This window comes from Strix aluco, chromosome 1 (assembly GCF_031877795.1).
Source record: "Strix aluco isolate bStrAlu1 chromosome 1, bStrAlu1.hap1, whole genome shotgun sequence".
Classification (NCBI taxonomy): Eukaryota; Metazoa; Chordata; class Aves; order Strigiformes; family Strigidae; genus Strix; species Strix aluco.
In genome coordinates this window covers 104461551-104489190 of record NC_133931.1, presented here as the reverse complement: position 1 = coordinate 104489190, position 27640 = coordinate 104461551, and the positions used below count along the sequence as shown (strand labels likewise).

At 42.8% G+C, this 27640-nt stretch overlaps 1 protein-coding gene across 1 annotated transcript in view; it reads right to left on the bottom strand.

The window, feature by feature from the left end:
- The window catches only part of KCNG2 (potassium voltage-gated channel modifier subfamily G member 2), a 58061-nt gene extending 49572 nt beyond the window's left edge, over positions 1-8489 (bottom strand). Inside the window, exon 1 of the mRNA XM_074829809.1 lies at positions 8415-8489. The gene's annotated coding sequence lies outside the window, so the exon portion shown is untranslated. The remainder of the gene's footprint in view (positions 1-8414) is intronic.
- Between the last annotated feature and the right edge of the window lie 19151 nt (positions 8490-27640).

Below are 27640 nucleotides of genomic sequence, written 5' to 3'. Positions count from 1 at the left end.
CTCTTGAAACCGCTTACTTACATGAGTCCATCAGCTTCAGGACACCGATTGTTCAGTAGGATTGTTTGTGTGAATAAGAATTACTCATAAAGGGTAAAGTCTGGCAGGATTAGGCACTGAATGTAAGCTCCTTTCACAAATTTTTATTTTAAAGTTAGAAAAAAAATAAAATCAGAAGTTTTACTCCTGCTTAGCCCAGGGGCAATATATTATTAATCCCTATCTCCGAGGGTTTTAACTCCAGACCACAGTACAAGTACGCAGAAATACAAGAACAAACATCTAGGACTGAGATACGCTGTCATCTATACAAAGGTAGATCTGGACAGGCTCCTTTGATTTACCTCAGCATAGCCAAGAAGAACATTTCCCTGCCATCTAGCCAGGAATTGCTCCCATTGCAGACCCCCTAACAGCAGTCTGCAGAACAAATTCAAGTCCTTCTGCAGCCATAGGAAGCCTTCACAGCATGAAGCCTCATAAAACCACCAGGAGAGGCTGAACTCAGAATAAGGGTTTTGGGGACACACTAAATTTAATACTAAACTGAGAAATATTTTAGTGACATTTACATTGAAGAATATACACACAAAAGGGGAGACTCACAATCTACAATTATCAAATGCTGGGACTCTCAAAGGCGTGGAGGATATGCTGCTTCTACTCTCGGCAGATAAAGAAAAGGTTGTGCATACTGTGCATTTCCAAGCCTCAAAGGATCCAACCTCTTGTTTCTAAATCAGTAGGTATAAAATGGAGCCTTATGCCTGCTTCAAGACTACCGGTCATAAAAGGACTTTAAAAATTTTTCTTATTTCTCTTTCATACATAACTCTGATCAGCTTCCCTAATCAATATATATTTTCAAAGGATTTCACAGGTTTTAGAGTCATACTAAGAAAAGTCCTTCCTGAAACACCTTTGATGACTTTACAGACATATAATAACATTAAAAACTACAGCTCGAAGGCAAGCCTGAATAAATGACCTTGAAAAACATGAGTGACAAGAACACAGCAAGAAAATTATTCTAGGTACAGAACTTATAGCAAATCAATTGTATCTGAACTAGAACAGGTATGACTGGAGTTGTTCCTGCCTGCTTGTAGGCTGAAGAGTGGAGATGTCCCTAAGCACTCATGTGGTACCATGGCTTTCCCTTAATCAACAAACACAAGTTCAACCGAATGACAAGCTGGAAAAGATACATAAAACTTAGCTGGGAACTAAGACTGAATATATTAATGTGAGTACTGCCACAGGAACTGTCCCCACAATTAAATATAACAGGGCCAAGATTTTACTGTGTGCTTCTGGATATTGAAAGACACCATATAAATTATATAATTCAAAGTAAGCATACCCATACACATCAACAGAAACCACAAACAAGCCTCTTGCTGCTTCACTGATTGCTTAAGTCTGGCAGGTAAGACAGGTCATTATTCTGAGCATGGGGGTAAGCTCAGAACTAGGGCAATGTGCATTATTGTAAACAAATTTAACAGCTCAGCTGAACAACAATGTCTTCCAGCCTGAGAAGATGGCAAAAGGTCCAGTAACGGTAACAGAGTGGTACTAGCCTGTCCGTGGAGACACATAGCAAGTATCTGCCATCAAAATATAACTGCAAATTCACTACAATAAAAAAATAAAGGAGGAAAGGAAGCATGAAATAAGGAGACATGGTATCAATCTTGATGTTCTATCATAATCTTCATTAACTAGAAGCACATTACAGTGATCTCCAAGAGCAATCACTTCTGATGTCAGAATTGGAAACTAAAACATCTGAGGATGTGCTCCATGTCCTGGGATATATCTGCTTTTTAAAGTATTTCCTCCTTAACTCAATCACATTATCAAAGGCAGTTTATGAGGAAAGAGAATTCATTCTTGAGAACCAAGTAAAAATTTCATCCTGGCAGGTCAGAATAAAGTAGAATCCTAACCCATACAGACTTTAGCCTTGGAATAATATTTGAAAAGCTCTAAACTAAAGAGACTTGGGTTTCACTCAGTTTTGTTGAATGAATTTATATTGTGATTGCAGAGTCTCCATGGAGGCTCCAGTTTCCTGGATTTACCAGTCGAAAAATCTGCATGATAATCTGCAGGAAAACAACTGTTTCTCCTGCTGTTCATCACAATCTGTTCATCACGGAGTACCTAGGATTCTTGCACTTCACTCTGAGAAGTTTGAAAACTCCTCATCTTCCCTCAAGCTCAGTCTATCCTTTATCCTATTATTTTGACCATTCAGTGATTTACAGTGTTGACAATGCACTTTCTCTAGCAATTGTTTCCATCTCATTTACAAAGCAGGATGTTCCTCTCCTTAAAAATATTAAAAAAACCCAAAACCAGAACATTTTTCTGCATACTGAAAAATCCATCCTTCAGTGTGATAACCAGCTTCAGACAGTGGGCCGGGCTCCTGGCTGACATTGCTTCACACCGCCCATGCAAGCAACATGACCTCAACTCATTAATGGGAATCACATATCATTCCCTTCATTAATCTACATCACTTGTGTGGTTAAACCACCACATGCCCATTGGTGTTGATACCGAATATGGTGTTCTTATATTGTTGCTCACCCAATTCAGTGTCACTTCAGCTGTAACCAAATTTTGAGTTTAGCTGTGAATGAAATCGTTTCATCTCAGGCCAGTAACAGCCCAGTAATTCCAAATCCACCTGAACCAGCAGCGGTATAAGGCACAGAAACCAGGGCTCATGATCATTGAACTGCTGAGTCCTATGGTAAGGGAGGGACCGAGGGGGAGGAGGCGGTGGCGAATGGGAGAGACAGGGAGATGATGCAAATTTTCACACTTTGAAAGTCACCATAGTAAGCAGATCTGCTCTAAGAGATACCTGTTTTCAGTCAAACAAGTAACCAGGCAGTATTTTCCTTGATTCAAAGCTGGTTTGATGTAACAAAGATTTAAAAGCAATAGCTTAGGTCCAGTTCTAACTGGAGAAATTAAAAAGTGGGTGGAAATGAGCTTCCCATTCAGGATTCAGTTCCATTCAACACCCTGGATAGATAAAATCCCAAAGTCTCAGAAATGAGCTAGGCTTGAAGAAGTTAGGTATATTTTTCAGGGGTACAAGGTTTGGCACAAACAATTATTCTCACAGCTCTGCCAGATCCCTGGAGGATGACTTATCCTCAATCTGACTCGTTTACTTCTCCTTCTTCCTTCACTTGCCCAGTCTCTCCTTAAACATTTTAAAATTACAGCTGTCTTGTAATTCAGACAGTGGGGTAAATATGCATAAAAAGACAACACATGTGAGGAACTTCCTTCACAGCCAACACGATGCCTGCTCTACAGTACATCTGAGAAACCTCATTTACAGATCATTCCAATAACGTGTTTGACTAGAAACATTTTAAAAAAATAAAATCACAGGATGGCAAGAGATATACACATTCAGAATAGCTCTTCTTGGAAAATAAACACATTTATCATTCCAAAGTTCCCAGGAGACCATGCTCATCCCAGGGGTACCAAGCAAAGTCAACGTAGTGGCGGACTTGGTAGTGTTAACAGCTGGACTCGACGATCTTAAGGGTCTTTTCCAACCTAAATGATTCTAGGATTCTATTATGTGTCAGCACCCCTTTCCACATGGGGAGTGACGGAGTTCAGATGGAGAAGGGCATCACCAGCACACACACAGCTGTTCCCATGGAGCTCCTCTTCCCTGAAGGGTGAGCAGTGGGCATCCTGGCACAAGACAATCCTGCACACAGACAATGCTGGATCTTACCCATTATTCCCTGCCCAGTTGATATCAGACTATTTATTCTGCTAACGGAGACATTTATAGAAGGCTGAGACAAATGGTTCTAACTCAATTGTCAAAAAACCCCACTCCACTAATATTTACAAAGTGCTTCTTGCGGGTACCATCTCAGTCTAAACACTATTCATTTCTTCAGGAAACACAAAGCTCTGAAAAAGAAGACAAGAATAGTCTCCATAATCACCAGCATGTATAATCCTTCACCTTTTGAAACAACACTGAAAGGATACATTTTTAATGCTTTATTTTTGTTTTGTCTCAGTTGCTTTAATATTCCTAGAATCTTGAGTACAACATTTTTCCTTTTAAATGCTCGTGTTCTTTCCCATTTGTCTAATATTGATTTACCTCCTGCCAGTTATGCAGAACTCCAATTTAACACGCTTTAGCTGGATCCCTTGTTTTCAACAAATTTCATGAATGCTACCAAGAGAGCTCAGAAAACAAAAGACACTAGTTAACCGAGGAACATAGAGCATGAAGAACCATTATTTGTGTAGATATCCTGTAAACATCGTGGCTTTATGTTTATTTTTACCAATAACTGGCATCACAGTTAACCGTCTTAATTATCCTTATTTTTAATGTAGTTATTTAGAATCCTGAAAGACAACAATCATTTGGGACCTCTTCTGCTCTGGAGTAGGAACACATTAAAGTGACTTGATTTAATTACAGTAATTTAAACTCTTCCTTTAGTTTTCTGTCATTTGGAAAAAATACCACAAACCTCTGATTTGCTTTAAATTTTAGATTTTATCACCAAATGGTTGTGAAACGGCAAATTTGTTGGTGTAACCTGAATGATTATCAGAGGTGCCAGTTGATGTTAAGAAGCTGGGAGACTATATACTTCTCATATTTTTCCAGGGTGAAAAAACATAAAGAGATTTTAAATATTTAATAAGAAGAATAATGCTGCAGAAATTGCTCTTCAGTGGAATACACGCACCTAAGGTTAGTGGAAGCACTGAAAGTTTTAAAATGTAAAGCTCTCATCCTAAAGCACATCAGCTTTTAGTAAAACATCACAGGTGATTTTTGAGTTGGTAAGAGCAGAAAGACAATATTAAGAAAGCAGAGGAACTCTGGCCCCTCTCTCACCTTGAATAACATGGGAAGCACCCACACATTCTGCTGGGAAGTCAGGGGAAAGCCATATGTCTTGCATCAGCCAATATGACCAGCACCAGAGTCTTCAAAATTGCTATTTTTTTATTCTGCTCACCATTTAACCACACTTCACAGAATCTTAATTTGCCTTGGTATCTTAGTCCCATTGAAAAAGAAAAAAGCAAGGAGCAAGAAAAAGGTCTTCCACAGGCAAGATGCTACAAAAGAGGAACAAAAGCAACAGCCTGATTTTCCGTATGGCTAAACTGCCTCCTGAAATGGGACACAGGTTCAGCTGTGATGCAGAATAAGAATATACCAGGAAAGCAGTGCAATAACTTGAAGCTGTAAGGTTTAATTAAGAGGTATTTAAAAAAGCCTGATGCAAACAAAGCATTAAGGTCCATTGATTATAAAAGGTGTCATAATCTGATGAAGACATTAATCTGAGAAAGGAAACATGCAAGCCGCATAACTCAAAACTGATGTCTTAATTAAGCAAATAAGCTACTCGATGCAATGCAGGGCACACTTAATATTTAAAGAGGTACCTGGCCTGAGCTGATATGGCTTCTTTACTTTTTTGAGTAGAGCTACAAAAAATTCAAAGAGAAACAATCTCAACCCTTATCACTTACTTACATCTGACTAAGTTTTTGAACCCCCTACTGAGACTCGTCTGTATCACAAATTTAACCCTCTAGTCCTTGACTGCCTACGTAATTTTTAAAATGGGAGAAAGGCTCATCAATCACTGAGACCTTTAGAAATGTTTAAGAGTTTTCACTACCTCCAGTTTTCTGTTTCTTCCATTCAAATTGAACATTTATTTTTATTATCTGTTCGGTCTTAAAATGCTGCCTCTCTTTCTGTCTTGAAAAGAATCTGAGAACACAGTGATCACATCCAGTTTGGTCTTTCCCCTGATTGCTTAAAACAAGCAATCAAATAGCTGTCTACATGCAAGTTCACAAGCTAAAAGCTATGCTGAGCACTCCGAAGACAATACTCTGGAATAATTCACCATCAGGGTACTCTTACCCTGTGTCAACAGCACCTGTACACAATGTTAGCACAGGTTAGCTACAGCATGGTCAGTTCCCACCAGCTTTTCTGGCTCTAGCTTCTCCAATTAGACAAGTCTTGCGCTACAGAAATACGAGGGTTTCCACAGTGTATAAAAATCCATCCAACACCAGCTTGATTACTGATCCTGTCTGACTGTAGACAGTACTGGGTTCAGTGCAAGGCACAATCCGATTACCTGGGCGCAATTTCTTAGCCTGTCCGGAAATCACAGTCAGGCATTTAAAAGGATTTCTCCCAAAATCAAACACAACAGCGACAGAGAAAAGGGAAAGACGAGAAGCATCCAAAGACCATCACAATCCTGCCTAAGCATCCTGTTCAGCAAAGAAATGCAAGTCTTCTCTCATTTGTTTTATCAACACAGAGCTGCTAAAGGGAAATAAAATGAACTCGTACATTTTAGGGCTTTAAAACTAAAGCCACGTTAACAAAGCAGGGCTTTATTAATGGGGACACTGCTGATAGACCCAGGCACCACGACAGTTACTCATACACTAGGCTGTATCACATTTAAAAGCTGAGCTGAAACTTCCCTTTGTGTGCTGATTTAAAGCCACTCTGTAATTAAGCCCAAAGAGATGACAGACATTTATTGACAGTTAATGCAGTGCTCCCACGATGTATTATCAGGCACAAGCCCAGAGGCGCAAGGCCAAGTGCTGTTGATCTCCTAGCAAGTGCAGTGGTGTCTCAGATACATACTGCCTGAAAATATCTGGTGATACTGCTAATATTTTTTAAAAGACGGAAGTCTTGAGTTTTCACAGAAACTGGTAACTGCTGATTAACCCACCAAAATAAAAGTGTCATGGAAAAACGTCTGAGACAATTCACCTAGTTTTTAACCCCATTTCCCCATGTAAGGAGTGATGTATAAAAAAGGACTAGCCTCCTTTGCCTTACCTCATGTTTTACTTTAGCAGTGTCAAATCTGATACTTCGTGCTTGGCTAGAAACCTTTCCAAAACAAGAAGGAACGTCTATCAGCTTTTACCCATGGGAAAAGAAGCGCTGAATATTCTATCATAGGTTTCCTTCCAAATGCTCTGCTTGTTTGTTTTAGCCTTAAGAAGAGCAAATAAAAGAGGTCTAAAATCCTCTGAGCAAAGCTGACTTTCTTCTCTGAAGGTCATCCTCAACTCATTTCAGAGCCACGGAATAGCCGGGGGGGAATAAGCAGCCTCAAAAGACGCCCTTCCTTCTGAATTAACTTTGGTGCTGCAGGCTGAACTAAAAACATACCCTCAGGTGGAGGTTTCCCAGTTTTTACGGACCCAGCCAATCTTGGGGAGAAAGACTGGGAGAATCCATTGGGGAGAAAGATGAGATAAGAAGTTCTTCTTGCAAAAGTAACCCCAGCACAGGCACTGCGCAGGAAGGACTGCTTGCCTCTTCAGAAAGACCCTGCTAGAAGTGATCAGGGTCGTCAAGGGTCTTATGGGCAAGAACCTTCTTCCTCCTCGGGACAAATCTTAACCCCTGTTTTCAGGGCCAGTGCTGAAGCCGGTATATTAAAACTGTACGGTGTGGTTCTGAATCAAGACTCCTTCACAATTTATGGTCTGACCTTACTGAGAACAGGCACTCAAATTTTTAGTAACGCATTTAGCAAACATTAACTATGACTGACATGCATATTCAGAGCAAATTTTGCTTCAGATCCAAACTGAAATTCATAACCACGTTAGCTATACATATTATTTAGCAGATGTTGCAACCTGACTAAAGACTTAATTTTGTGCAAGCCATGAGAAAGACCCGGGAACACAGCAGGAGCTCTGCCGAAGCAAAAACTACAGTATTCGGGGCTCCTGTGCAGTTCTGTGCCAGGGCACACCCTCGTCATTTCAGTGACAGCTCAATACACCCCGTTTCTGTAACTAAAACGAAACGCCACCCCCCAGAACCAAGCAAGCAAAAAAGTACTCTGGGGCCGGTCGGGCACCGGCAGCCGCCGCGGCCCCGCTCCGCCCCCGAGCCCACCGGCCCGCTCCGACCAGCGCTGACCCGTTACCTGCGGCTGCCACTGCCGGGGCCGGGCCGCCGGCGAGGGTGCCCGGGCAGGGCGCGGGAGGGGGGGGCGGCCCGGCGGCGGCCACCGCGCAGCCCGGGGCTGACGCCCGCCCGCGAGCACCGCGGCCGGGGCCGGAGCCGGGGTCGGGCGGGCAGCGGGGTCCCGGCCGGAGGGACGGGGAGGGCCGAGGCGGGGCGGCCGCGTTGCTTGGCCCCGGCTCTCGCTGCGCCCCTCGCTCCGCGCACGGCTCGGGGCGGGGAGGGGACCCGGCAAGTGAGCGGCAAAGTTGCCGCCGCCCAGAGCCGGGCGGGCGGCACAGGCACAGCCCCCGGCCCCCAGCCCCTCGCCCACCGGGTGGTCCCGGCCCGCCCGCGGTACCTCAGGCACTGCCTCCTCCCCGCCGGGATCGGCGGCTGCTCCCCGCTCCATCGCGGCGCTGCGCCCCGCTCCCGGCTCCCCAACTCGACCCGGCTCGCTCCGGATCGCCGCGGCCCCCCCGCCCCCCCCACCCCCACCGCCGCCGCCGCCGCCTCCAACACCCAGCGCCTGCCGCGGAGCGCCGCCTGCCGCCGGGGGCACGCGCCCTGCCCGGGGGGCCCTGCCCGCCGCGCTGCAGGGGCCGGGGCGAGCTGCCGCCCCGCCGGTAGCCGCCGGGCTGGCGGAGCGGTGGGGGGCCCCAACCCGCCCCGCGGGACAGGTGTCGCGGGAGGGACGCGGCGGGGCGGCGGCCTCGTCGGGGTGCGCCCCGCTGCTAAACGGCGGGGAGGTAACGGCGTTAGTGTCGTTATTGATGTATTTTACACACCCCCCTCCCCCCCCCCCCAGGGCAACCCGCACCCAGCCGTCCCGGGGCTCGTAGCTCCCGCCCGCGAGCGGCTGCCGGGGGTTGCCCAAAAGCGCAGCCGGGGCCGCGCCCTCCCGGCCGATGGACCGGTCCCAGCCCCGCTGGTGGTCCCAGGTGAGTTGGCCCGTCCGCAGTCCCCTGGCAGGCTGAGGGGAGGGCCGGGCCGGGCAGGGTTGCCGGCCAGCCCGCCGTGGGGGTCGGTCCCTTCCCGCCGTGGGGCCCGTCGCCTCCCGCCGTGCCCAGCGCCCCTTGCCCAGCCCCGGCCTGGCTCCGGCCGCTCCCGGGGGGCCCGACGGGGCGGCGGTACCCCACAGCCCCGCGCCGTCGCCTCCCGGGGGGGGGGGCGGTTTGCACGGACCCGGTCCCCAGCGCCAGTGGGGTTTTGCGTGTGCCGGGGCCTGCAGGAGCCCTCGGCGGCCAGAGTGGGGGGCGGCGGTCACAGGGGTGCAGGCACGGCCATTTCCCTGCCTGATGCCGCGGTCTGCGAGGGAAAATGTAAAAACGGCGCCTGGGAAAATGTAAAACCTTTTGATGGCAGTGCCTGTAGGGGCCTGCCCCCATGTGCCCCCATGCCGCTCCGCCATGCGAACAGAAAGTGTCACACTGGTAACTTTTAGGGTGTCAATAACGATGTCTTGCTGGATCCCCCCCGCCCCGTGCTACATCAAGTTGCAATTTACTTACCAGGATTGAAATACATTTCCTAAGGTGCCTCCTTTATCTCTCACCGGTTTCTTCAAAATGCCTCTGTGGCTAGTATCTGGCTCCAGAATTTTGGCAGTCTTTAAATCTTTTAATTTATTTACTGTGTATTCCGGCACTCCATTTTTTTTTTTTTTTTTTTTATTCCTCCCCCCCTCCTCGGGGAAACTTCTGGCTACTTCTGGTATCTCATGATTTTTGCCTCTTAAGACTGAAGCAAAGACTATGTATTAATTAGTATCTTTTCTCAGTTAGTGGATCAGCTGCAAGAATATGTCAGGTCAAACTTGACAAAAACTGCCAATCCCAGGCAGCCCCTTGTCTCTGCAAGGAGCCAACTCTGCATGTCTCAGAGAAAGCAGTATGTAGTTTTGTTGATACAATCTGTAGATATTAGGGAGGTTCTCTGCAGCTACATGTGCATTTCATATTTTTACTCATTATTGCTTACATTGACTACAAAATCTATCAAGTTTCAAGGGAACACTTAATTGCTCTTGAACTATTTGATTTTCAAGGTAACACTGAAGAAGTGATTGTCAATTTAAAGATACTGCCTTCTAATTTAATTTCCTGTTCTGTTGTTCTTGCATTATGAAAAGACAAACAAACAGGACCACCCATTCCACCTTGCTTATATCCTCAGCTCCATCTTGGCACTGCTTCTTTCATGCTCTCCATGAATCACTCCCCTCAGCTCTCCCACTAAAGTCTGTGGAAGTGAGACAGGCATCACAGTATCTGACCTTGTTTTTACCAATGCTGAAGAACTATTTGAAACCACTTGCCTTTCTCATACACCCAGATCTTTTTGTTTGCTGCTTGACAGCACGCGTAGCCTGGGTTGTATTTCCACTGGCATGAGGTTTTCATGCATTTACTTTTCTGTGCCTGTTCTGTTTATTTACCCATTTAGCTTCACCTGTGTACAGCTTGCATTTCCTCAAAATGTTCTCTGTTAAAATACACCGAGGTGTACCTTTATTGTTTCTTTTTTTACTGTCTAATTCCTAACCAGTAATTTGACAAGGCTATGGTCGCTAGGAGCCCAGTTCTGTTCACAAATTGATGTGGTACTATTATCTTCGGAGGTTACCTTTGAGCTTGCACTGCATCAAGTCCTGCTGTATGTGGTTCATTGCATGTTCCAGAAGTGAAGTGAACATGACTGCACAGGTCTAATCCCACTTTTGAGTATGTCCAAAGTATTAAACAATATTTTTCTCCCCAAATTCCATTGAGTTGCAAATTCTTTACTAGATGAAATAATTCTGATGATAGTGAAGATCAACAGCAGAATGCCATTTATGGAGTCCATGCCACTTACCCTTAAAATAATACAATTCCACTTTTTCAGACAGATAGAGAAAAGGTTGTATGGAGCAGATATCTGGTTTGGACAGAATCGTATTTGTACAGTCTTGGCAGAGCTGATGTTGAAAGCTGAGTCTCTGGCTCCAGCCTTCTTCACACAGCGACGTTGCTTTTGTGCTGCTTTGTGCTCATGTTTCTTGTAGGCCATCTCATGTACGCCGTTCCCCGCCTCACACAGCACCTGCAGCTGCAGCAGTGAGGCTACAGGCTCCTTTACAATCCTTCTGAAGACCTAACAGCAAAAGTGAGCCACAAAAGGTAAACCGGCAGCTTTGTTTCATGCCCATGCCTGTAGAAGAGTGGGATAGCTACCATTCCTTCTTACTCTTGTTCCTGGGATTGCTTGGAGTAAAAGCAATTGATTTTGCTTTACAACCAACCCTTCCTACTGCAGTTAAAAAGACATTTACATGGTTTTCTGTAAGGAGGTCTCTTTATATGGGAGCGTGGGTGCAGCCTCATCAGTCTTCCAGTTTAAAAATCCCAGTTTCTAGTTGGACCTGGTCCTGCTCCAAATGAAGTCACCACCTGAAGTCCGCATTATGTCAAAGGGAGCACAACTGAACCCTTTGCAGGTGTGTTTACCCATTTCTTTCTGGTCCATCCCACTAGTGTTGCTGTTGCTTCTGTTCCACAGATGGCAGTGACAGGGCAAATGCAGAAGCCAGGGCACACCTTAGTTTAACTTGTTCAATTAGTTTAAAATTTCTTAAATATGTTTAATTTTTTTTAAAAGTAATGAACTTAAAAGCACTTACACTTTATATGCTTGCACTGCTCACTGAGAGCTGCTTTCATAAAGCAAAAAAAGCAGCTTTAAGTGAGAAAAGCTGGACTGGTGTCCCAGAGCTGTGAAGAGGAAAATGTTACCTTTTCCTCTAGACTCACAACAGGATGACTCTTAGCATTGTTTTTTTGTTGATTTCTTTGGATTATTTTATCATCTCAGTTGTTATGACTGCCGTGATGAATTTGGTTTAGGATTTGTATCATCCAGACAGGATTTTACAGGTCAATAAGATGTTCCATCTGAGTGTCGAAAAGCACTCTTCAAATATATTTAGCTTCTCGGGACTCTTTTGGGATAAGTAGTGTTAGGGATTAGGGTTTATGTATGTATCATTACATGTGTTTTACAGATGGAGAAACTGAGCCACCATGGTTAAACTACTTCACTGATAACCAAAGAAACAGGACATGGCTGTAGGCAGTAAGAACCTGTACTAAAGCTGTAATTTTGTAGCTTCACCTTGGTGTCCCAGTCAGCCAAGTTGCTTTAGCTGCAAACTGGTATAAAAAGTTGTCTCCGTCTGTCTGGAAGGGAAAGGTGAATTGGAAGCCTTTGCAGAGGACATGCCTAGAAACAGTGGCATCAGGCAGAAGCTGAGGTTTATGTGAAAAGAGGAATCACAAAAAGGGAGGGAAGGTGATGGTGACCATGAATTTTGGGCACCTGGAGTGTACGTAGACTGTGGAGATGGGTATAGAAACTCGCTCCTCAGAATTGGTAGCAGGAATAAAAGGAAGCCCCTGGAAGCTTGACTCCCACTCCTCAGCTCTCATCGCAGACAGAGATGGATAAGTGAACGTGTCTGTAAAGACTGTGCTGAAAACTATTATTGTAATATTTTTGATCGATTGTCACAAAGTATTGCTGAGTGTGCTTTTGAAGGGAGAGAGAGGGAGATAGCAAAACTCTGGTACCTGTCATGGAGATAATTATTTTTGTAGCTGTAGGGCGGGAAAAGGGTGGGGGAAAAACAAGAAAGGAAAACGAAGCATCGCTTGCTTCAGGTAAGAGTGATTTTTTCAAACAGGAAAATAATTAAGCTGTACTTCTATTTATGTGACTGCAACTGATTCCATTCAGGGCAGCTGATGCGAACGAAGTTCTCAGAGCTAAGAAATTATACTGCAGATAGCAGTGCAGTGGGGAAGGATAATATAGAAGTGGTGGAAAAAATACAGTAGTTTTCCCCTCAACTAAAGTGGTCATGTGCTTGTGCAAAACGTTAATGATTGTTATAACAGTGGCCATGTGTATATATTACATAAAGATAACATTTTCTGTGTATTTGTGTTCGTCTGTATGATAAGGAGAGTTTAGAGTTTTCTGCAAACTATATATAGAAATTATATAACCTGCTGCAAGCAGGATGTATTTTTTATATTAAAGCCAATTTTTCAAATTATTTCAGGGAAAATTACCCAGGTTGGAAAATCGCAAGAGTTAAATAAACAAAGGAAATTAAGAAAGTCACAGAAGACATCATAGAGCTACTGTGGTGGTGGCTTATAAACACTCCATATCCTTTTTGTGTGGAAATAATATTACTGTGAGTTACAGCTCTGGTATTTCCTCTTTTATTAGACATCAGGTTATGTTACTGCAGCTTTGCTGAGAGTCACAGCAATGAATTTGGGTCTCTATAATCTCTTGTATCCAGTTGCAAGAGCACAGTCGTAACAAACAGCATACAAGCCACCTTCCAATTAAAGCTAAACTCAGTTTTAAGGTAGTATATGCAAATCTACCCTGAAACAGAAATGTCGTTAAGCTTGTTCTGTACAAAGGCGTTTATTTTCTTCTTCTTGTGTTTATCTCCAGAGTCATGAGGGTGGTGGAGGGGAGAGTAACTCTGCCAAGCAAGAAACTTAGCTACTTGGCTCTTCGGTTTGAAAATGAGACCCAGGTATACATATTAACAGCATTTATCAAAACAGGAACCTTATGAGAACAACATATATGGTTAGATTTCAACTACTTTTTCCAGAGCAGATGCAAACTTACACTGTAAACTGTCCCTGTGTACAGATCTGACCAAGTTGCCAAACCCAGGTGGCTGGCAGTGTACCTCTCACCCAGACAGCAATACTGTCCTGATCGTAGACCACACCACATGCTCAGAAATTGCTTGTCTAGAAGGGTTTGGATGTAAAAATCAACATATGTCCAACTTTGTATTGGTATAACAAATCTCAGCAGCCGTGCTCAGGCTGAAAAGATACTTTGCTAGTGTCAGGATTTGCCCACTCAAAATACCAAGGCAGAAAACATTCTATAAATGGAAGAAATACAGAGCATAAACTGCAAGCAATTTTGGAAATTAGGTTTCATCTCTCAAACCAAACACAAGCACCCAAGGCTCTGAGATGAAACCATACTTACTGAATAAAGACGCAGTCAGGCAGCCAAACAAATGGAAAAAGAATCCAACAGTGTTAAGCTTGATCCTGTCTTGCTTTGAGCAAAATTTCAACCTGAAGAGTTAATGCTTCTTAAATACAATTTATTGTGTAAATTCAGCATTGCACCTAAAAGTATTATATTTGCTGCATTACAGACTTTGCGGTCTGAAGGGTTCTCCTAAGCCATTTGGCTGAAAATCAAGGACAATGAGAGAAGAATAGTATCAGGATGATCTTTGTGGGGTTTATGTACACTGTGGTTCTCAGAAAAAAAAAATAATCCAAATTCACTAGTTTCAGATTTTTAAAATGGATCATTAAGCCAAGCTAAGCTCCTGTGTTGACTCTCTTATTCAGAGCTAAGGTTTTCACCATCAACTGTAGTTCATTTGGGAAAAAAAATTAAGTACATCGCCTTTAATTCTGAGTGTCAATACACAGAAATTTAAAGCAGTTTAACAAAACCACTATGAAAGTTGATTCAGATCAATACTTAATCATCCAGCATTCATGTCATCTGGAGGCTCGTGAGCTTGGGAAACAATGTGCTGTAAAGCAGCTTTTAAATTTTCATTGAAGGAGAATACGCCATTTTCAGGGAAGGGTAAACTACCACTAGGAGTGGTCTACAGAAAGAGTTAGTGTGCTGTAAGTTTACAGTCCCACTGACTAACTTCATAGTAACCTCCTCTATAGACATGCATCCAGAGAGGTAGAATTGATGTATTACTCAGCTTGCTTTGCACACATTGCAGCACTTTGGGTACAAAATGGATCAGAGCGCAAACAGTGAATGATGGCTATGTCTGCACTAGGAGCAAAATAGGTGCACTCTGCCTGAGGAGTTTTTCCTTCAGAGTAACTGTAGCATGCTCCCAGGGACTCAGTGCCTGTTAGTAGCTGAGGCACATCTTACAGTTTAGTTCCTACAGAAGGATCCCATGTTGGGCAGCGTGAACCCAAGCACAGTAAATGGGGAGAATCGAGAAACTATTTTCAAAAGCACGTTTCTAATCTGAACTGCAGTTCTGGTGCAGACATACCCAAGCAGAGCACAGCTTCCACAGATAGGCCAGTCTGATGCCAGCCTGAGTACACTGCTACTCTGGGGTGACCAGTGTCCTGGAGATCTGCTAAAGGATGGCTGGGGGACAACCTCAGTTAGCAGAGAGGTTGGTATTTTCCATTTTATGGAAAAAAAGATGCAGAAAAGTACTCTTCATCTTGATGCCTCTGGCACCATTCAGACTGTCACAGCTCTTGATGCAGAAGAGAGACTTTGTTCAGAACGTGCATAGCACTCCATTACGAAAACTATATTATAAAGACTGCATTGAGAACTGGCCCTGAAGCTTTTCTTCCCCCAGTCAGTTTGCCATGAGAAACAGTAAATTAAATACCATCGGAAACTCCAGCCTCTATATCTAATGAGCATGCAGTCCACAGAATTCACTAAGCAAGAGGTCAGGGGGCTTCATGAATTTGACTGGGTCTTTCTAAAGACTTTGTATTATTAATAACATTTTCAGCTTCTTTGTTTGAGCTGAAGTTATGCAGAGCTTTTGAAACACGTTTCAGGGTTCAGGAAGGGATGTACTATTCTTGACTTCAGTGTTGCATTTGTTAGCGATGTGAATATCATCTTCTGGCCTTGAATCCACTTATCACCAAACAGAAAAGAGTCAGGTAAATGATCTGCTCATGTTGCGATTAATGTCATGTTGCTGGTATGTGTGGCATCTCTTTCATAAGAAAACAACAGACCTACTGTTCCAGCAGCTTGCAACATAAATTGCAGAAAACTGTGAGATTCAGCAAGTGTGCTTTTGCTCTTTACATAGCAATTAAGATTGAGAGGAAAACAGATGGCCACAGGTGGGTCCCAAGCAGCTGTACACAAACCTCAAATATCCACCTAAGGCCTAGCCACCTTTTGGGATTCAGGTGGCTTTTGAACAACCAGTGGGCTGTTTGTAAATTATTCACATGGATACTAGCCTATTCCTACACATGACAATAGCACAAGAGAGGTGGGAATGGCTGCTGGAAAGGGAAAGTTAGGGCAGCAAGCTGTACTTTGTGTCATCTGTGAACCCTGTCAGTTATGGATTTAAAAAAAAGGGAGAGTTAGAATTTGTGGATGATGGTGCAGATGTCCACATCCGGAGGAGGGTGGTTTGGAGGAGAGGGAGGGAATGCGGTTACCCCATTAATTCTGGCATGGCTCACATTAGCAGTGTGCCTTTAAAAACAAAATAGGATGCTGATAGGAAGGTGTGATGTATGTTAAATCAGTTGTTAAGTTGAATGATGTTTAAACTATTTTTTTTTTGCAAATGCTAGTGGCTGAGCTGTAGCACGAAGCAGAACAAAGCCACTGCAGTGAAGAACATGAGTAATTTCAGCGATGGTACCTGCAGAATTATTTAAGCAGATTTGTGTGATAACTGGGGCTTTTCTCACAGGGTTTAGTTTTGATGAGAACAAGACTGATGTCCTATCTACACTGCTTATCGCATTTACTGCTTAATAGCAATGGAGTTGCTGAAAAAAACAAACAAAAAACTGTCAGTAAAGTCGAGTGATTGCATTACCGTGTAATGGATGCCCAGAGTTGCCAGTGGTATTTTTTTGGGGAAAAAAAAAAGGATTTTCAGAATTTGCAGGACTGAGGTGATTGCTCAGAAGCATCGATGGGGGCTGTGTCAGCAGGAGGTGTCACAAAAGAGCCATTTGCCTTCAGCTCCTTCTCCCTCATTGTGATGAAGGAACCTTTTCCATTTCCACAGTGGGGGAATTGTCACAGAGCAGAAGGATGGACAAGCAAGGAGCGGGAGGGAGGCACTTTGTCAAGAAGCAGCAGCCATTTTGGGTGCCTTCAGCTTGTTTTCTAAAGCACAGCCTGTTTCAGGGGAAGGTAGCTTGGGAAAAGGTAAGTGCTAGGCTGCTTGGGAGCTGGCAGGCTGCCCCACCTCAACCAGTAATTAACCTGAGCTAGAAGGTGAGGCTGCTTCTTTGTGAACCGCTTATTGTCATATAATGGTCATGATGGAGGTGAAACTGCTGGGGAGTGCAAAATTGACTCACTTATACAAGTTATAACCTGGCCAACAGTATTCACAGCAGCCTGATAAAACCATGCTTTGTGCTGGGACATTCTTGAGCTGAATCACTCCAGGAAAAAGATTTCACTCATTTTGTGTTGCCCTCTTTCAGATACTTTGGAGATGCAGTTTTATTAATTTGAACAGAACCCAACAATCCTTTTCATATTGTTTTTTGAGCCTTTTTTTTAGAAAGATGAATCCCATAAACCTTTTTGTTCGATGGTGCATGTTCAGAAGGCATTTTGCTGAACTGTTTACAAAGATCTTGACATATTTTTGGTTGGGTTTGGTTTTTTTTTCATGGGGATGTGACAGCTCAAATGAGTTCCAGCTGAGACAGCTCCAGGTACAGTGTGAAAACAGGGAGTTTGCTTGGCTGAAGAAGGTCATCCTGTAGCAGGACATCTTCTAGCTATCTGTCTTCAGTAAAACCAAGGCGACAGATTAAATGTCACCAACAACGTTTGCACTTTTCCTTTTAATTAATGGCTCTTTGAGTGAATCAGCAGACGTGTTAAGACTCATCTTTATTATGAGTAATTTGCTACTAAAACCTATTTCACTATTTTAGTTCAACGGTGCTATGGCTTCCTTACAACACACGTTGCAAAACACCCTTTCAAAGCCCAAACAGAAATTAAAACTGGTTAAACACTCAGTACATTGCCAAAAGCTACATGAAAACCGAGCATGAGTAGCTTCAGAAGCCAGAAATGTTATTCTAAAAAATTTTCTTCTGATGACAACTTCCCTATCCCTAGGAGAGTCCAGAGAACGATGTCCTTGTTTACAAAGATGCTGACTGGGAAGTCTAAGCAGGCTTCACTCCCACATTACACATGAAACTGGATGGTTAGATTGCTCAGGTCAAAGCCCTAGAGAAAAATCAATGCCTAGCTGGTGGGTTGTAGGCTCCATTGGGGCAGCAGTCCTGTCCCTGGTGATTTTGAGAGAGTATCTTGTCCCAGTGCAGAACAGAAAGCCATCTAAAGTATTTAATACTTTTTCTATGTTGCTAGGGAAGTCAGTACAGCAGGGCAAGGACAGTGTTTTTCTTTCTTCATCCATCCTCCAAATTTTTGTAATTTCTGTGATGACTCCCTGGGTGCATTCTTCATTAGCATTTTTGCAAAAAGTATTAATCTGACACTTTCTGGATAACAGTAACATTTCAAAAAAACTGAACAATAAGTCTTTCATTTTCTCAAGGCAGTACTAGTCAGACACCCTTATCTTATTCTCCATGGGGCTCCTAAGCTGTAAGCAAAGCAGGTTATAGATCGATTAGATTAATCTTTTTTCCTCCCCAGTTTCTGTTTTGCAGGCTTTTTTTTTTCTTTTTCTTATAACACACAATTGCATTTTAACCTCTTGGTACCCCTAACTTTGAAGCTAAAATACTGAGAAAACAAGGCATTTATGTTTTGCTATGAGAAAAAGCTACCCTAACACAGCACAGAAAAAAATACACTCTTTGCTCATCATACACCCAACAGAGCCCTTGAGCTGCAGGGGAGGTGGAGGTGCTTGGGAAGTTACTACAAAGACCTGAGGTTCAGACCTTGTGGCTTAAAAGGGCTGGAAGCAGCTACAGTAGCTGGCCTTCAGTTGGCCATCAGGTGACCACCTCAACATAGTTTTTCCTCCTACCTGTCTTCCCTAGGCTTATTCCAAGAAGAGCCACAGTTAATTATGATTTCTATTTAACAGAAATGTGTTTACTTTTCTTTCATTTATGATATTACCAAAGATGCTATTCCTCATTTCATTTTCTATTTTTGAGAAAAATACCATGCTCTGCTATAATCCCATTGAAGTCAAGGGAGGTGGTGGAGTCCCCATCCCTGGAGGTGTTTAAGAGTCGGGTCGACATAGCGCTTAGGGATATGGTGTAGTTCGGAACTGTTAATGTTAGGTTAATGGTTGGACTGGATGATCTTCAAGGTCTTTTCCAACCTAGACAATTCTGTGATTCTGTGGTTTTTCTGAGGTTACACCAAAGAATTATACCAATTCTGTGTGTGTTTCTCATTGTCCTGCTCCCCTTGCTGCTAAAACCTTCCTATTTCTCTGCACTCTGCATAACTTTCAAACACCAAATCAATCAATTCCACATGACCAGCTGCCCCCCACCCTCAGTTAATTGACAGGTCATTCTGCCTGGGACACTGTTTTGGGGGAAAAGAAGACCTCCTACCACTGGGGCTGAGGATCTCAGTTATCTGATTGGGAATTCGTGCCACTGTCAGTCTGCCAGCTGTTAATCTGCTTGCTGAGCCAAAGCTCTAGAGAGAAACCACCTTGGTAAATCAAAGGAACATCATGTACCACAGCCCCATCACTGGACAGACTTAACCTTGCACTACTACAGCATCTAGCGTCTAGCTTGTCGGTGGGAAAAAGAAATCATTATCTGGGATATCAATTTAAAAAATGCAGCATAATAAAGCTCAATATTGTTATATGTTCTGCACATATAAGCAACATCCATACAAATGCTTTTTTCATCCTACTACTTAATTCAATTTATAATAATATAGCAATTGCCCAGGAGCATGAACATGTTCATATACGGGAAACAAATTAACTCAGTAAATTACTGACAAAACCAAACAAACCAAATGTTTTTTTCCCCAGAATAACATCCTCTCAACCACTAGCAAACAAAAGGTATCAGTGTGAAAAGCTTATACTTAAGGCGTCCTTCCCAGCACTGGACTATTCATGATACAAACCCATGCAGTTTATTATAGCATACAAGAAAATGATTTATATCTGCAAATATTTTGTAGCAGCTCTTTCTTGCATATGAATTGTGGGTCATTAGCTACCAAGTAAGAAGTATCTCCTCACATAAGTGGCATGTAGCAACCTTCAAAGGGACAATGGAAGTGTGTGCCTAATTAGGTCACCCTGGGAAATGCACATAGAGTCAGCCAAGTCTATTAACAAGTTTACAGAAACAGGGACTGCAAGAAGCTACTTCTCCGTCACTTCTCAGGCTAGGCTGTACAGATGGCACTTACTCCAAACTGTTCCACTTTGCGTTAGAAAGTGTTTAATATGCAGGTTCAACCTATTCTATTCCAGGCTGAACATATTCAAGAACCTGGATCAAACTAGTCTCAGGGAAGGTGTTAGAACAACACTTGCAGCTTAACTTTTCACCACAGACCCTGGAAGTTATCTTCAGACCTGCTCCTTGCAGGAAGAGTTTCAGTAAGTGTTAAGTATTAAAGCTGATGAATTCCATGCCGGCATTTAGACACCTAAACTTATAGGTGTCTTATTTTCTCCATCATAAGTGATTTGCTTGTGGTGACACAAGATGCTTGTGCTCTTATAGGCACTGAGTCAAACTCCAGCATAGTCTAAACTATATTCAATCCATTGGATTAGCCATAATAAAACATTAGTGAGTCACCAACACATTGTCTCTAATGGCTGGATGCGGAAAGAATCAGTGGTCTATGTCCAGAGGCTAAAGGCAGGTATGAAAATAATAAAAATCATCAAAACAAATGCTATTAAGTGGCCACTTGGCTTGACCCCTCAACACAACGTATCAGGAAGCTGGAGAGAGTGGCTGGGAGAGTGCAAAAGAAGAGGAGCTTCATCCTGAGGAAAAATAGTGTTCTCACATTCAAAGGTGCAGAATGAAAGAAAGGAGTTAAGTAAATGCCAAGCTTCCAGTGAAGTCAGGGAGAATGGGTTATTTCATCTCTGAAAATTGCAAACTTGACCAACTTCTGTCTTCTGCAGAAGACTGAATACCAAGATATTAGTTGAATGGGAAACTACAGTTACAGACAGAAAAATGTATGGTCTGAAAGAGTTAATCAGAAGAAAACAAAAATGTCCAAAAAGCTGGATATTACAGAAAATCTTGGACGGCCAGTGAAAAATCAGGAAAATATTTTATTTCTAAAATGGAAGGCACCATCTTCCAAATGGAACCTAAACCACTTGCAGTTTCATTATGCATCACACATTACTCACGTTACTGATCCCTTGGCAGAGAGACCATTAGGTGACCCGGGTAAAGTCTGAAGAAGAGCCACCACAGACCCTTAAACAGTAGTGAACTGAAAAATATAATAAAAAAAGATAAAACACATCTGCAAGTAGATTGTAACTCAGCTATAACCAAGAATGCACAAAGTAAAATGAGCTCTGGCTCAGTTTCTCAGAGAAAATTAGATAATTCTGCTTAAAAAAAAATAAGTGGGAGAAAAATGTATCCTTTTGCAAATGCATTTTTCTACATTATGCTTTTAACTACCAGCTCTTAAATTGTGTCTGAAGAGGCCTGGGAAAACACATTAGCACCTCTCCAGAAGTGCTGTGTTTGAACATGGTTGGCTTGGGGAGAGGGGAAAGAAAGATTACCAGACTCAGTATAGACAAAGCCCGATGGTTCTTGACATAAGCACAAAGCCAGAGTAGTGATTTAAGAAAATGGACAGAAAATGCCTTTAAAGCAGAATTCACCAAAAAGACACTAAACAGCAAACAGAAGACAGGGCCTTCAAGAGCAACGTTTAATAATTAGGTCACTGCTCAGTTGCAGAGCTCTTTTGTGGTCGGCAAAGGTGTTCTACAATGGGAGTCAGAAACCTGCTGACAGCCAATTTGCCTGCCTGTTTCAGAAACGCTCCTGGATCTCCTGGTTCAGTTTTCACCATCATAATTATAGGACTGCCAGGGTAACTGATACAGCAAATTGACTGTTAACTTCAAAAGCTGCTCACTGCTGATCTTAAAGAGTTAATAGAGGAGCTCTGGGAGGCAGCGGCTGCTGGCATCATGCTTCTGAGCAGCTCATCGTTTGGGGGAATGATGGACCTACCAGCAGTTTCTGTGTGTAGAGGGACATGGTGCAATGCAAAGTTACCCACTGCGTTTAAAATGTCTCGTGTTCTGTGATCGTTACTCTCCTTTCCCTGCCTCCAGGTCAGTAGGGCACTTACACGTACACTGTATTTTAAAGCACAAGCTGAGGTCCTACATGTGTTTCTAACTTGGCATTTGTAGACCCTGGCAGCCAGCTCCGTCAGAAAATGCCATCCAAGTGAGTATTAGTCAGTACTTGCACCCTGCATCCAGAAAAGGGTTTCACGTTTGAAAGAGAAAAGATGAGGCTGCTGTAAACTACCAGAGAGCTACCACAGTAGAGGTAAGCAGAGAAATGTCATACACCGACGTACAAGATGAAGCATGCCAGCCCCTGGAGTTTTAGTGAACGCATTTCCGTGTGTTTTCTTTCTTGTAGCTTAAATATTTTATTATTTTCAAAAAGGAGAGCAAGTGAGCAATAAAAAATTTTGTGCAAGGAAAGCACTTGCATTCTCAAGGCAGCCTCTGGATGGGTGAGCTGGCACCTCAGAGGCAGGTGGATACAGATTTCCAATCAAGTCAGTCTTTAAGCTAGGTGGAGCTGGGAGTGAAGCTCAGCACAAGTTTAGGCAGGTCTGTGTGCAGTGTGGCTGGTTTTCCAGCTGGTGCTCAACTTACAGTGTCATTTTGTTTCTTGAGCAATGTTTTAGCAATCTAGGGCTATGGTGTGCTGGGCTGAGCAGACTTGGGCTGTTCATTGAGCTTCGGGCAGGACCCAGCACAGAGAGGCCTCGGTGGGCAGGACTGCTTATGCCTGCTGCTCTTGGGCTTTGAAGTGGCTCCTGTCACCAGAGTAAGCAGTGGAGATGGGACTGGGGTGAGGATTTGGGGAGCTGGAGGGGGCTTGCAGGAAGGCAAGTGGGAGCTGGGAGCTGAGGGCAAGGCTCATCTGTCAGCCAGAATAGGCAAGGACTTGGCCAGGAGTCAGAGCAGCACTAGCACTGGAGTAGAAACACATTGAGCAGAGCATCGACACATCAGGACATGATTAGCTTTGCAGCCAGAAGCTCAGGCATCCATTAAACAACAAGAGCTGGTCCAGCCAGAGCAGAGCCATGGCAAAGTTGTGGTCAGCTTTGGGTACCCTGAAGTCAGTCAGTACCCTGTGACAGCCTCCTCAGGCGCATCACCATAGCCCTTGTGATGGACTCAAAGCTCCAAGGCTGCGAAGAAGCAGAGCACAGACCAAACTATTTGCAATCCCATCTGTAGTGCATGCTAATGTGCTTTGGTCAAGGTGATACACAGGGAGTTGTTTTTTCAATCTAGTGGGAACAACACTGTTCTCTGGTGTTCCTTCTTTAGTGCAATTAAAATTTTGCGTCTGTTTTATGATAAGGGAAATAGAAGAAAGTGTCAATAAACCTCAGAAGCTCTTCTTAAAAAAATGTGTTATAGGTACAGGTGCTTGGGATTTTATAATACATATTTTTTTCCAGTTACAATGTGGAAACAATTTTAAGCATTCTGTGTTATAAAATATAATTTACATAATTTAAAACCAATTTTCAAGGCTTTGTTTTACATTTTTGCACTAGTGCTATATAATCATTAGATTTAATCGTAGATTTAATTGATGGAGTAGTCTTCAGTTTTTGTTGTTTAGCCTTACCTTCCTGTGTAAGGTCTGCTTTAAACCATCTGAAATTGCTGGATGTGGAGCTTACTGAACAGTAAACTGTCATTGGTCTCTGTACGATTAATAGAGATTAAGAAAATGCTGGCATATGTACTGGCATATGACATCATTGTTCCTAAAAGGAACCGTTACTCATCAGCTCAACATTTGGCATTAATTGGCTTTGCTTATTACCAGGGGGAAAAGAGCAAAAAGTTCAAGTTCCCCTAGAAAAATTATGCACTATCACTTAGTAATCTCTCTTCATCAGGAAATATTCACTGAATTGAGTAAGAACAGGTTTGGGGTTTTTTTTGTCAGACCAATCCATTTAGTCTATGTAATTACAGGCTAAAACACTGACAGTCACTCACTGCCCGTGGGCCACTTTAGTTGTATACTGCCAGTCATGTGCCACTATAACATTTTTTCAGTGTCAATGTTTATTTTAGATTAATTCAAGGCACTTCTGACACTGCGTTTTTGCTGTGAGTTTGATTTTGCGGAAACAAATCAAATCTGCTTTGGAAATATTTGATGCTGGTTTAGGGCCTGCAAAGCTACTGTGGGTACAACTGTCTGTACAGGCAGGGATTACTCAGTTGAGACCTTTACGTACTTTAAACCATCTTTTTTACAGTGTTTGTGTGAGCGATTCTGCAATGCCATTTACAAATTATGAAGGATCTGAAATTAGTGATGAATGGAGAATGGCTGAGGTACTGATTAGCTGCATAGAAAAATCTTCCATCACAAAGAAAAGTGGACAAAGGAAAGGTGGTGTATGTATGCTGCTTACACAAAATGCAGGTGTGGTCTCTAAATAAGCGAACTATGGTAATGTGAGATGTGTAGGCTATTTTAGGCTGTTTCTAAGTGAGCAGGGAGAAAAACATTATTAAAAGAAATATTGATAAGGAAAGACCTAGAGATTTTGCAGAAGTCCTTCAGTATTGGGGGGGAGTGTCTTAGAGCTCTGAGAGTGTCCTTCTCCCACTAAACAGTGAGAGTCAATGAAACCCAACTGGACTCTAGTAGTACTGGCCAATAAACTGTATCACTGAAGTAAATATTACAAACTTGGCATAGCCCAGGGCTTTCTAGAAGGTTAAAGATCAGTAAAAGCCGTACAGGATTTTCAGAATAGGTCTGATTTCCTGCTCTGGACAGGTTATGGTATGAACACCAAGAGAGGAACAGCCACTCTCGGTGCAAGCACACAGGTCTCAAAAGCCTTGGAGAGCATTTTTGATAGTATGAAGAATGGGATGTCGTAAGCAGGGAGTGCCACAAAAAACCAAGGAGAGACATTAGAGCAATGTAAGTGTAACTGCTTATCCACTAGTTAGGAAAATTCAAAGGTAAATGGGGAAGAAGGGATAATTTGTTCGTCTTGAAACACTTGGATTTAATGACTCTTTTTTGCAGTTCTGGGACAGTATGCTCACAGCACATCGCATTTTCTTTTTTTATTCTTATACGTAAGATTTGAAATGGAAAAATATAGAGGGAATTTTCCAAGAAGTTATTGGAAGAACTGAATTATGGTTAAAAAAACAGGACCCTGATTTATGCTGTAAAAACAAGGATTTTACCTTTCATGAGGGCTATTTCCATATGCAGTCAGCATTGGGCCAGATTTTTGACTGATTTCACTGAAAACACAAATAATCATGAAAAGGCTTTGCTGACCTTCTGAAGCTAGAAAAAGTAATTTCTATTTTCCAGTAGTGTGGTGTAGTTTTGTCACAGAAGGAAGACAATCTACTTTTTCCTTTGAACGGTAATGTCCTTTCAGAGCCACGGAATTTAATTTAAAAAAAAAAAAGAGTCAATAATGCAAAGCACAGAAATGTCATGTCTTTCTGAGCACCCTTTTTTGTCAAGGTTAATAGATAACAGCAAAATTACAAAACAAACAGCTCTGGGAAAACAACATATGTAATACAGGCTCTGCAGACAAAAGAGACTGCAATGGTCATCTCATATGACCTCCTCCTACTGTTATATGTGGAGTTATTTGTAGAATATTTTATGAGAGTGTACATTGAGTCTTCATCTCAGCATCATTAACTAGGGTTAAGAGATGATCGTATGTCTTTTAAAAATAAAATGATACAATATAAACAAATGGTTGAAGTGGCGACTTAGAGGTCAGCAGGGACACTAGCAGAGACATTTGTTAAATAATGTGCATCTGTTCTTTTATGTTTTTACTAATTATCTAAAGTAGAGGATAAAGAACATATTAATGAAAGTCCCAGATACATTAAATTGAGGGAAATTACTAATACAAAAAGGACATGAAAAAAATAGGAAAGAACTCACACAGATAAAAAATACAGGGAGAATGTGAGAAAATGAGATCCCATTTATGGAATAAAATCCAATCAAAATGAAAAGCTATTCTAATTCACAAGGGGTAAGAACAATCTCAAGATATGCACAATCAGGTAAACCTGCAAAGAGATGACATGGAAAAAATCTTAGGGGACTGTATTTGCAATGCAGGATAGCAAGGTAAAATAGCCGGAGCAACATATAATGAGGCTGGAATATACAGATACAATCTTTTCATGGTCACACCTGGAATAGCCTGTTCATTTCTTTATCAGATGAAGAAGATCTGATAAATGGGAGAGAATTCAGATCAGTGCAGCAAGTGGATTCATCAAGGTCCAAAGTCTGATACACAAGGAAGAATGAAAAGACTTCAAAATGTGTTAGATTAGTTAGATTAAGAGACAAGTACAGCCTGGGAACAAAGGAACAGGCTTGAAATACATAAAACCTGTAAATAGTCTAGATAAAGGGATTTAACTAGCAAAGTCAAAGCAAACATATATCAATAGGTGAAACTAAAAAAGGAGGAGTTCAGACTGGATGTCAACATTGCTGTTCCTAACAGCACATCCTGTTAGCTTGCGCAGTGATCATGCAGGAGACATATTGAAAGAAACTTCACTTGGCCCATTCAAAACCTGAGAAAAAATGTGCAAGAGAAGTCAGCCAGGAGTGGGCAGATACAGCTGCCCAGCTAGAAGTGACTGATGTTCCCCTGCCCTCCCTGGCCCCTCAGTTCTTGCCAGAGGGACGTCACAAGGCAGTACCAAGTCAGTTGGATGTGGGGACCCTGGTCAGTACTACCCCTGTGCCCCTGTCACGCCTATGGCTGGGTAACTGCTTCTCACTCTCTGTGAGACTCTTTCAGGCACAAATAAACCTCCATCCCACCAGAAGTCAGTCTTCGCCTTCCTTGGTTCAAGTGTTTCTTGGTCACATGATGAGTCTGTGCTGGAAGAATGGCACTGTTTGTTTGTTTTGCAAATCCAGCTGTGCCAAAGCCAGACAGTCCAGCAGATGCTCATGGGATTTCTCAGCTTGTCAAGTACAAGAGCATCAGTGGGAAAGGGTGTCAGTTGGGCATGAGGAGCCTAACTGGGCAGCTGGAAGGCTGACCCTCCCTTTGAGAAAAAGTGCAGCTTTGAGTCCTGTTTCATAAAGCAGAGGACAGCAGCAGGTAAAATTTGAATGGCAAATTTAGGGAGCAGAGTGATGCTATGGCTCAGCAAACCAGCAGTGCTGAAACTGGAAAAATGCTTGTTAAATTTCTTGGCATTAATTTCCTGACGAGCAGTTAAGCCGTATAGCATAGAAAGCAAGTTACTGGGAGGTAATCTCTGCTCTGTTCACCTCTCTGATCCAAGGAGATATTTCCCTCAAACTTAGTTTTCTCTCCGGCTGGCATTTCAGCACCAGCTGTGTGATAAAGGAGTATTTGCTTATTAGCGCAGACAACCTTATTTCATGTACAATGTGCCCCAACACACAGTTCCTGTTTCCCTAAGACAACTTTTCTGTAGCTGTTGGTAAG